Here is a 9164-nt window from a genome sequence, read left to right as displayed (position 1 = left end):
ACAATATCAAGGAATGTATAGAATCAAGAATCAGGTATATGTGTGTGGATATGTATGGTAGTAACACCTAAGAGAGCATATGGTGTAATGGGCCAAGTATTGAATGGGGACTCTGAAGACCTGGGTTTTGGCTAGTCTGTGTGGGCCTAGCCAAATACTACAGCTTCTCTGCCCCTCAGTTTCCTCAGGCATAAAATGAGAGGGTTGGATTAGATGCTTCCTTACGTCCTTTCCAGCCCTAAAAACTGATGACTCATTCATTTGGAATGTGGGAGAGAATGTATGAAAATTCCAATTAGTGAGCCAAGTCATACAATATTTAAAAGAAAAGTTTCATTGCTTTTGGATACAAAAATGGGAATTAGCAAGTGGAATGAGGTCAAGTAATGAAAAAATAATGATTCACAATAGGCCTGCATTATATAATAATGTATTGGAAATGTATTAAAGTCTTGACTGACTTATCCCCATGGCCCCAGGTAGTTTCCAACCATTCAGATTCGATAAGAATCTGAATTATTCCAAATCCCAATGTAGTGAGATTGGAATCAAAGAATCTCAAAGTAGGAAAGGTTTCCCTGGGATCTCTTTGAGCATCACTGAGAATTCCTAAGATCACAACTTTGGAGCTGGAAGGAATTAGTCCAGCCTCCTAATTTAACAGATAAGAAAATTCAGGTCCCTAGCAGTTCAAAGACTTGTCCAAGCATACACAGGTATTAATCATCATAGATGAATTTGAACCCTGGTCCTCTGCTTTGGGGCAGCTAGGTGCTGCAGTGGATAGAACACTGGGTCTGGAGTCAGGGAGACTTACCTTCAAATCTATGTGACCTTGGGCAAGTCACTTAACCCTGTTTGCCTCAGTTTCCTCATCTTTAAAATGAGCTGGAGAAGGAAATGGCGAACCTCCCCAGTATCTTTGCCAAGACAATCCCAAACAGAGTCATGAAGAGTCAGACATGACTGAAAAATAACTGAACAACAGCAACCTCTGATCTTAGGTCTGGTGTTCACATGATCTGCTTCTCAGGACTGGAATAGCTCGAAAGCCCTGAGTTTATTTTAAATTATGATTACTTTTAGCCCTGCCCCTAGTCTTCTCTGTGACCTGGGTGGGGAAGCACTTCCCCTCTCTCTCAGACTCCTTTAGAAAATAAGGAGGTTGGAGTTGACATCCTCCCAGGGTCCCTCTAGCTTCTGAGTCGTAATCTGGGCTGCCATCACACATTCACTTAGCACGTATTTCCTCGGCTCCTATTTTGCCACCAGAAAGGCTCTTTATGAATGGGTCTTGGGGGTGGGGAGGAAGACAAGAAGAGGAAGGGTAGGCAACAGGAAATCCCATTGATAACCCAGGAAATCCATCCAGAGTAATCGATGGCTGGGTTAGGGAGAGGGCAACAGCTGGCAGGACTCTGCCTCTTTATTCCAAACTGAGGAGCTTACAACAGCAGAAACATGGACACTTTAAAAGATCAGAATGGGATTTGAGGATTAACGTGTTTATACCAAAAGGCATAGCTTCCCTTCCCCATGCCCACTCCATCAGATGGGCTGAAAGTCTTTGGCATTACATCTACTCTTTGGGTGTCGACTCAAGACGCAGTATGGAAGATTTGACTTGGAGTCTGGAAGGCCTGGGGTGGAAGCTGCTACCCCCCTCCCCCATGCACCCTGGCACATACTTACTAGCTCTGTGACTCTGGCTAAGTCCCTTAACTGTCCTGGGCTTCCACTTTCAGTTCTAAATTCAGGATCCTAACTCAAAAGAGGTAGGCCATACTGTGCTCCTCAGTCAGACATAAGGGCAGTTCCATGACTGCTCCACAGGAAATGTTCTCCCTCCCCCTCCACCACCTTCTTTTGATGGCGAAAGGCAGATTTTCACTTTGTTTGAGAGGTTCTCTCATTGTTTGCCAACCTTCACCCCATCCCCCACCCCCATCATTCCTTGATTAATGAACTTAGATCTCAGGCCTTTATCAGACAGGTTGATCAGACTCATCCTTGTTCAGACAGGTGTAAATATGCAGACAGACACCCCCTCACCCCCACCCCCAAGACTTCCCAAAGGCAGGTTTACAATCACACAAGGATCATATATTAGAATTACAGCTAGGAGAGGTCTCAAAAGTCCTCTAGAGCAACCCCCTCATTTTACAACTGAGGAAATGGATTTGGACCTAGGTCTTTCAACTGCAAATCCAGTGCTCTGGCAGCTAAGTGGTACAATGGTAGAGCACCAGGAGCTCTTCATAGTAGAGCACTTCCTGGAGTCAGGAAGACTCATCTTCCTGAGTTCAAATCCAGCCTCAGACACTTACTGGCTGTGTGACCCTGGGCAATTCACTTAAACCTGTTTGCTTCAGTTTCCTCATCAGTAAAATGAGCTGGAGAAGGCAATGGCAAACCACTCCAGTATCTTTGCCAAGAAAACCCCAAATGGGGTCATGAATTGTTGGATATGACTGAAAAACGACTGAATCAAGTAATAGAACCTAGATTTGAATCCAGGCTCTCTGACTCCAAAGCCAGTATTCCCCCCCTCTCCATGATACTATATTGCTTCTATCCTGACTTCATCTTCCTGCCCTGCCTACACTGCAATGTTGAGAAAGAAGTGTCAACTCCTAAGAACCTAAAAGTGTTGCCAGACTAGCCCAGCTCAGTCTCCACCCCCTTCCCCACTTCCCTCCCAAGAGGGTCCAGACACAAGAGCTTCAGCACTGGTACTCTTTGCCTGTCAGGTTCAGGCTGAGGGTACCCCATGTCTATCCAGGAGCCTTTTCTAATCTACTATAAACAAATGGAGAAGATTAAGCTGTTACCTTCTTTCCAAAAGCTCCCCTGGCCCTTGTTCACATCCCCCACCCCTACCCTGTTGCTCAGCTTCTTTCCTCACCCCCAACCCCAATGGGAAGTAGATGCTGGCTGTGCTCCAAACTAAAAGCACTCATCTGCCTATAATTAGCCCACTTCTTTGCCAGAATCAGGTCCATTCTGCTTCAAAGATCAAAGAAGATCTGCTAAATCCCCATCGAAGTAGGAGAAGTCCTAATAAGATGAGGGTGTCAGGTTCCCAGGTCATAGGCCCACAATCTGTAAGAAATCACTGGACAGTTTGATTTGGGGCCAGAGGTGGGGCTCAGAGCTCCCTCTCAGGCACAGATTCTTCACTTGGGCTCCATGAACCCCTGGATACATGTTAGAGGGTAAAACTTGGGTTTCACTAACCTCTCACTGAAAATTTGCATTTCTTCAGTTATTTACAGACCTGACTCTGAGAAGGGGTCCATTGGCTTCATCAGAATGCCCAAAGAGCCCAAGAGTTCTTTAAGAATCCCTAGTCTCAGCTGTGCATGGATATGCTTCACAAATGATTGTAAAGGCAGCAACATTGACACTACTCAATCTCTCCCGCCTTCCTTCCAGGGGTCCTGTCTCAAGTCCCAACCCCCAGAGGCTCATGTTGTTCAAGGCACACATTCTCTTGAAGGCAGCCACTCAGGCTTGCTCTTCCCACACCAAGCAAGGGGCACCACTGCCCTTTGGAGGAGACACATACACTATGTGGACCATGGCTAGTCTGATCCTGCTGAAATTACTTACAAACTTTATGTGGTATACTCCTCCTTCTGAATTTCTTGAACTAAGAGATGAGCAAACAGATGAGTACAGTAGGGCAACCCAGGGAAGGAGAAGAAGTAACTTGGTGGCTTCTATCTCACCTTCCCTTTATTTCTGATGATCTCTTTTCTCTTTCCTCCTACTTTTCTTTCCTCTTTCTTATCTCTTGTCTCTACTTCTCTCTCTCTACCACTTCTCCCTCTTCTATCTTATCATCTTTCCCTCCTTTCTTCCAGTCTCCTTTTTCTCCCTCCTATGTCATTCTTCCTTTGTCTCTTATTTTTTCCTTTCTTCTGTTTCTACTCTTTCCTGTCTCTAATTATCTCTTCTCTCTACTTAGTCTTCCCCCCTTTCTTTTCTACCTTCTATTTTACCTTCATCTCACTCTTTTCTCCCCTCTCCATCTTTCAATCTTTCCTCTGTTCTGTCTCTTCTCTTTCTCCTCTCTCCTCTTGCTTTTATTTTGTCTCTATTTCCCTCCTTATCATTTCTCCCTCTCTCCTCTTTCTGCTTTCCTTTCTCTTCCTTCTATTTTCTCTCTTATCTCTCTCACCTTTCTTCTTCTCTTCTCTCATTTCCTTCTCTTTTCTTTCATGTCTCTTCCCTCTCGTCTCTCCACTGTTTCCCTCATTTCTCCATCTTTGCCTTCTATCTCTCCTTTTCTCTCTTCATCATCCTCACTTTCACTTTTCCATTCTCTCTTTCTACCTTCCTGTTTCCCAAATTTGGTATGTCTTCATCTATGTCTTCATCCAATAACTGAGTAGACAACAAAAAAGATAAACCAAATAAGACCATCAACAGATCCCCGGAAGCACAACACTAGAGATTTCCATTTAATCCCCACTGACTGGATGAGTACAATCCATTAACCAGTCCCAAACCAGTTCAAGAATCTACTACTATCTAGTCCTCATCATCCCATCTTGTCCATCAAGATATATCAGTGAGATGGGATGGGGGGAAGACCTTATCAAAGGCCACAGCATTTCTTTACTAGTCTGATAATAGAATCCGATTAGTCTAGCATGACTTTCTTGATAAGCTCATATTGATGCTTAGTGATCATCTTTTCCTTTCTCAGTCATCTCTAACTGTCCCTTTTCAAGCTCATCAACTTATTTTCTGAAGAGTCTAACTTCTTCCCCTTTGGGGAAGTCAAGATAAAATGTGTGTTCACTGTCTATAATTCCTCATAGAACACAGACAGTAGTTCACCAGTCATATCTGCCAGTAACTCAGCAGCCACATTCACCAGCTCTTCAGGACTTTTTGGATTTCATTCATTTAAGCCTGCCATCTTGGACTCACCAAAGACATCTTTCCATCTCCTCATTTATCTTGGGATATACAGTATACGATCATCTGAATCATTTATCATATTGGTTTATGTTTAAGGAACAAGCCCTATAGAGCCCTACTTTTCCCCTACTTTTCTGAAGTGCTAAGGTTTTATTTCTTGTACATTTCAAGTGAAATTTTATACAGCTGAGGGCAGCTATCCAAGAGACTGAAGTCTTCTTCCATCTTGTAAACCCAGAAGAGCATGAAATCTGGGGAAAATATCATCTCCCAGAGCAGAGTTCTTAATGGATCTGACAGAGAACCTTGGGATAGATAGACTTTGGAGGTAACTCAGGAATTTCTTGACATTGTCTTCAATCCAATCCCCTTCTACCAGTCTCCTTCCTTTGGGCTCTATTTTAACCTGGAAAGGGTTTTGAGCTAGAGTGAGAAGTCTATCTGTGGACTGAGACCATCCTTAGTCCTCAGCCTCTTAGTGGTACCAGATACCAAGAGGCTCTAGTAACAGAAGAGGAATCTCTTCTGGACCAGCATCAAGACTTTGATGTCAGAAAATCTACTCAGAGACAGGCCCTAAGATCACTTTGGGGCAACATACAATGTTAACCAGCCTCAGTACCAGGCCAGAGTCAGGAGCAAGTGAAGCAATGAAAAGAACCTTAGTGTCTTGGAGTCAAAGGTGAAGGTTTGATTCCTGGCTCCAAAACTTACAAGTGATGTGACCTCAGTCACTATCCTAGCAAAGTCTCTGTCTCTGTCTCTCTCCCTACCCCTTCCTTTCTTTCCTCATGTCCTCTCTCTGTCCCTTGGTGTCTTCCTTTGTAAAAAGGGGTAACAATTCTTATACTGCATCATAAGTCAGCATGGTACAGTAAAATGTTCTGGATTCAGAGTCAGAAGATCTGGGTTTGAATCTTGTTTCTGACACTTAATGCCTGTGAGACCTTAGGCAAACCACAATGGTTTGCCATTGTGGAACCACTATGGACCTTAATTCTTCAAGAAGAGGTTTAGTAAGATGACTTCTAAGGTCTCTTCCAGCTCTAAATCAATGATGCTATAAAGAGGTTGACTTATAGAAATGTGATCTAAGATTATTTATTTCTGAAAGGCAATGGAAGAAAGCCCTATCATACTACCAGTCATGTAACATGGTCACTCAGGCCCCTTCCCAAATGCCTGCAGGAAATATTTGGAATGTAAAATACTTAGCACAGTGCCTGGTATAAAGTAGACACTTAAATGCTTCCTCCCTTCCCTTTCCTTCCATACCTCTATCCCTCACCTGCAGCAACATCAGCTTCTCCATCTCTTGGTGCACTAATTTTCACGAACAAATTCACAGCAGAAAATTGCTTTCAAAGGACACTAATCACTTAGCCCTTTGAAGTAAAATAAGAGCACTTGAAAGATTCACAGGAAGGATGACATTTCTGAACTTCAACAGAAAGATTGACTTTCTTTCTCTTCCTTGACATTTCCCAGAGAAAATGTATATAAATCTCTATTTTTCTTTCATCCACATGTTATCTCAGTGGGTTCTATCATTTAATTATTCCTGGAGGCAGGCAACAGGTGGATGTGAAATGTCCTCCTAGTCAGCCAGCCAGCAAGGTCTGAGAGATGTCTTGTCCACCAGGGGCAGCTTGCATGGATACACATCCATCCATCATTACTGGGCTTCATTCATTCTCATCACTTCCTCCCCAGGCACAGGTATGCAAAAGCCTGGAACAGATGGTCTGTGGAGGCTGGAAAACATCATAATATGTAGCTGCTCTCTCAAGATTTGGTGACAGGAAACATGGCAATGGACTAAGTGGAGAATTGGTTTTTTTTTTCCTTTAAAATCTTAGTAATGCTTTTAAATGCATTTACCGATATACTCTCTTCCATCCCAATTCAACAGACCTCTCCTTCGTAACATGTAAGGACAGTTAAACTAAATAATCAACATTTGAACTCAAAGTGCTCATCCCACTCTGAACCCTTAGACCACCACCACTATACCAAGAGATGGGCCACATTTTTTTACAATCAGCCCTTTGAAGTTGTAATTGGTCACTATATTGATCAGAGTTCTGAAGACTTTCAATGTTGTTTTCTTTTATGTTATTGTGATCATCATGTAAATTGTTCTGGTTCTTGTCAGTCCATACAAAGTCTTCCCAAGTTTCTCTGAATTCTTCCTATTTTACATTTATTATTGAACAGTGATATTCTACTATGCTCACATATTTATTTAGCCATTTCCCAGACTTCAAGGACTCCAAAGAAGACAGTCACTCCCCACACAGCATCACTTCCCCTAACTCTAAGTAACTCTCTAACTCACAGTGCTAGACATATCAGTGTTCAGTAGAAGCTGGCTAAGTGAAGGCTTCGATGTAAAGAGGCAGCATGGGACACTGGAAAGAGCCCTGGATTCAGTCAGGGACATGGTTTTAAACAGAGCACTGAACTTGAAGTCAGGAAGACCTGAGTTCAAATCCAGCCTCAGAAACCAGCAGTGTGACCTGGGGTAAGTCACAATCTCTATTTGCCTCAGTTGCCTCATTTGTAAAATGGGGATAATAATAGCACTTGCCTCACAGGGTTTTTGTAAGGATCAAATGAGATAAAATTTGTAAAGTGCTTTGAAATCATTAAAGTGTTTTATAAATACTAGCTATTGTTGTTTTTGTTGTTACTATTGTTGTTGTTAATGATCTTGGGGAAGTCAATTCATCTCTTTAGGTCTCAGTTTCCTCACTGGTAAAGTGAGGGGATTGGAGTAGCTAGTTCTTCTAGGGTCCTGTGTCCAGCTCTAAATCAATGACCGTGCGCTCTCTCCTGTTTCCTTAATCTATAGAATGCAGGGGTTAGATTAGATGGCATCTCAACTCCTTTCTAGCTCTAGAATGTTGATTCTATGAACTCTCTGGGCCTCAGTTTCCCCAGCTATAAAATGCAAGGGTCAGATGCCCTCTAAGTTTCCTCCTAGCTCTACGATCTTATGTCAAACTATAGCTATTTGAGCAAAGAAGCTGCCCATCTTTCCCCTCCTCATGCCTCTATTCTCAGAAGAGGTAGCCTGCTAGAAGGGCCTGGGGAGAATAAAGGCCTGGTTCATTGGTACGGGTCAGACCTCCCCTCCCCTCCCCCAAACATGGCCTCCAAGTCACAGCAGCAATTCCACATACCTTTGGCAGTGAACAGTGATCATTTCTGTGGATGTCTGCTGAGGCCTCAGCCCCAGCCCCAGTTGCAACTCCATGAATAAAAACCTTTTCAATCTATTGTTGAGAGTATGAGATTCTTGTCCTTAGCTTAAATGCTTCTATTGGTGTGGATTTTGTTAGTCACCCTAAAACCAATACTTTATTGTATATCTTCTTCTAAAAGAAAAAAAGTCCCTTTAATAATTACAGATGACATTCTTAAAATGCCACAGTATAGTCTCAGAGATATGCTTGAGATGCAAAGCATCTAGACCACTAATGAGGGTGGGGAATTCTGGATTAGAAATATCCCTGTGGCTTTTGGAAGAATATACTGATACAGTAGGAAAATAGCCTAAGAGCAGCTTGCCCAGCTTTGGCAATTAAGTGCTATAACAGGAGAGGATAATAACACGGTGCTCTGGCTAATCAGGGGAGTGAGGTGTGCCCATGTGGAGACAGAGCCAGGATTCCACACTGCCTCGGAAGCCAAAGAAGTTGCAGAGGAAGGAATGCCTGAATGAGAAGCCTCCAGCTGGTTGAGCACACAGAATAAAGTCACCTTCACACTTCCAGCTCCTTATACAGGGGTCTTTCTGGTCTCAACTTACCCTTGAGCCAAACAGAGGGGCCATGAAAGAAACAGGGATGAGAAGGGGAGAAAGGGTGGTGGCAGAAGAAAGAGATGAGACCAGTTGAATAAATGGGCAGCTAGGTGGCACAGTGAATAGAGTGCCGGGTCATCTTCCTGTGTTCAAATCTGGTCTCAGACACTTTCCAGCTGTGTGACCCTGGGAAAGTCACTTAACCCTGTTTGATTATTTCCTCATCTATAAAATGAGCTGGAGAAGAAAATGACAAGCCACTCCAGTATCTTTGCCAAGAAAACCCCAAATGGGGTCACAAAGAGTTGGACATGACTGGAAACGACTGAACAACAATAACATTACTGGCTGTGTGACCCTGGGTAGGTCACTTAACTTTGTTTGCCTCAGTTTCCTCATCTGTAAAATGAACTGGAGAAGGAAA

At 43.2% G+C, this 9164-nt stretch overlaps 1 protein-coding gene across 5 annotated transcripts in view; it reads right to left on the bottom strand.

Annotated features, from left to right (window-relative positions):
• The window catches only part of GALNT18 (polypeptide N-acetylgalactosaminyltransferase 18), a 460219-nt gene that overhangs the window by 237913 nt on the left and 213142 nt on the right, over positions 1 to 9164 (bottom strand). The gene's annotated exons all lie outside the window — the stretch shown is intronic.

This window comes from Vombatus ursinus, unplaced genomic scaffold (assembly GCF_900497805.2).
Source record: "Vombatus ursinus unplaced genomic scaffold, bare-nosed wombat genome assembly UNPS02009770.1, whole genome shotgun sequence".
NCBI classification, from domain to species: domain Eukaryota; kingdom Metazoa; phylum Chordata; class Mammalia; order Diprotodontia; family Vombatidae; genus Vombatus; species Vombatus ursinus.
This window is presented reverse-complemented; position numbering and strand designations above follow the sequence as displayed.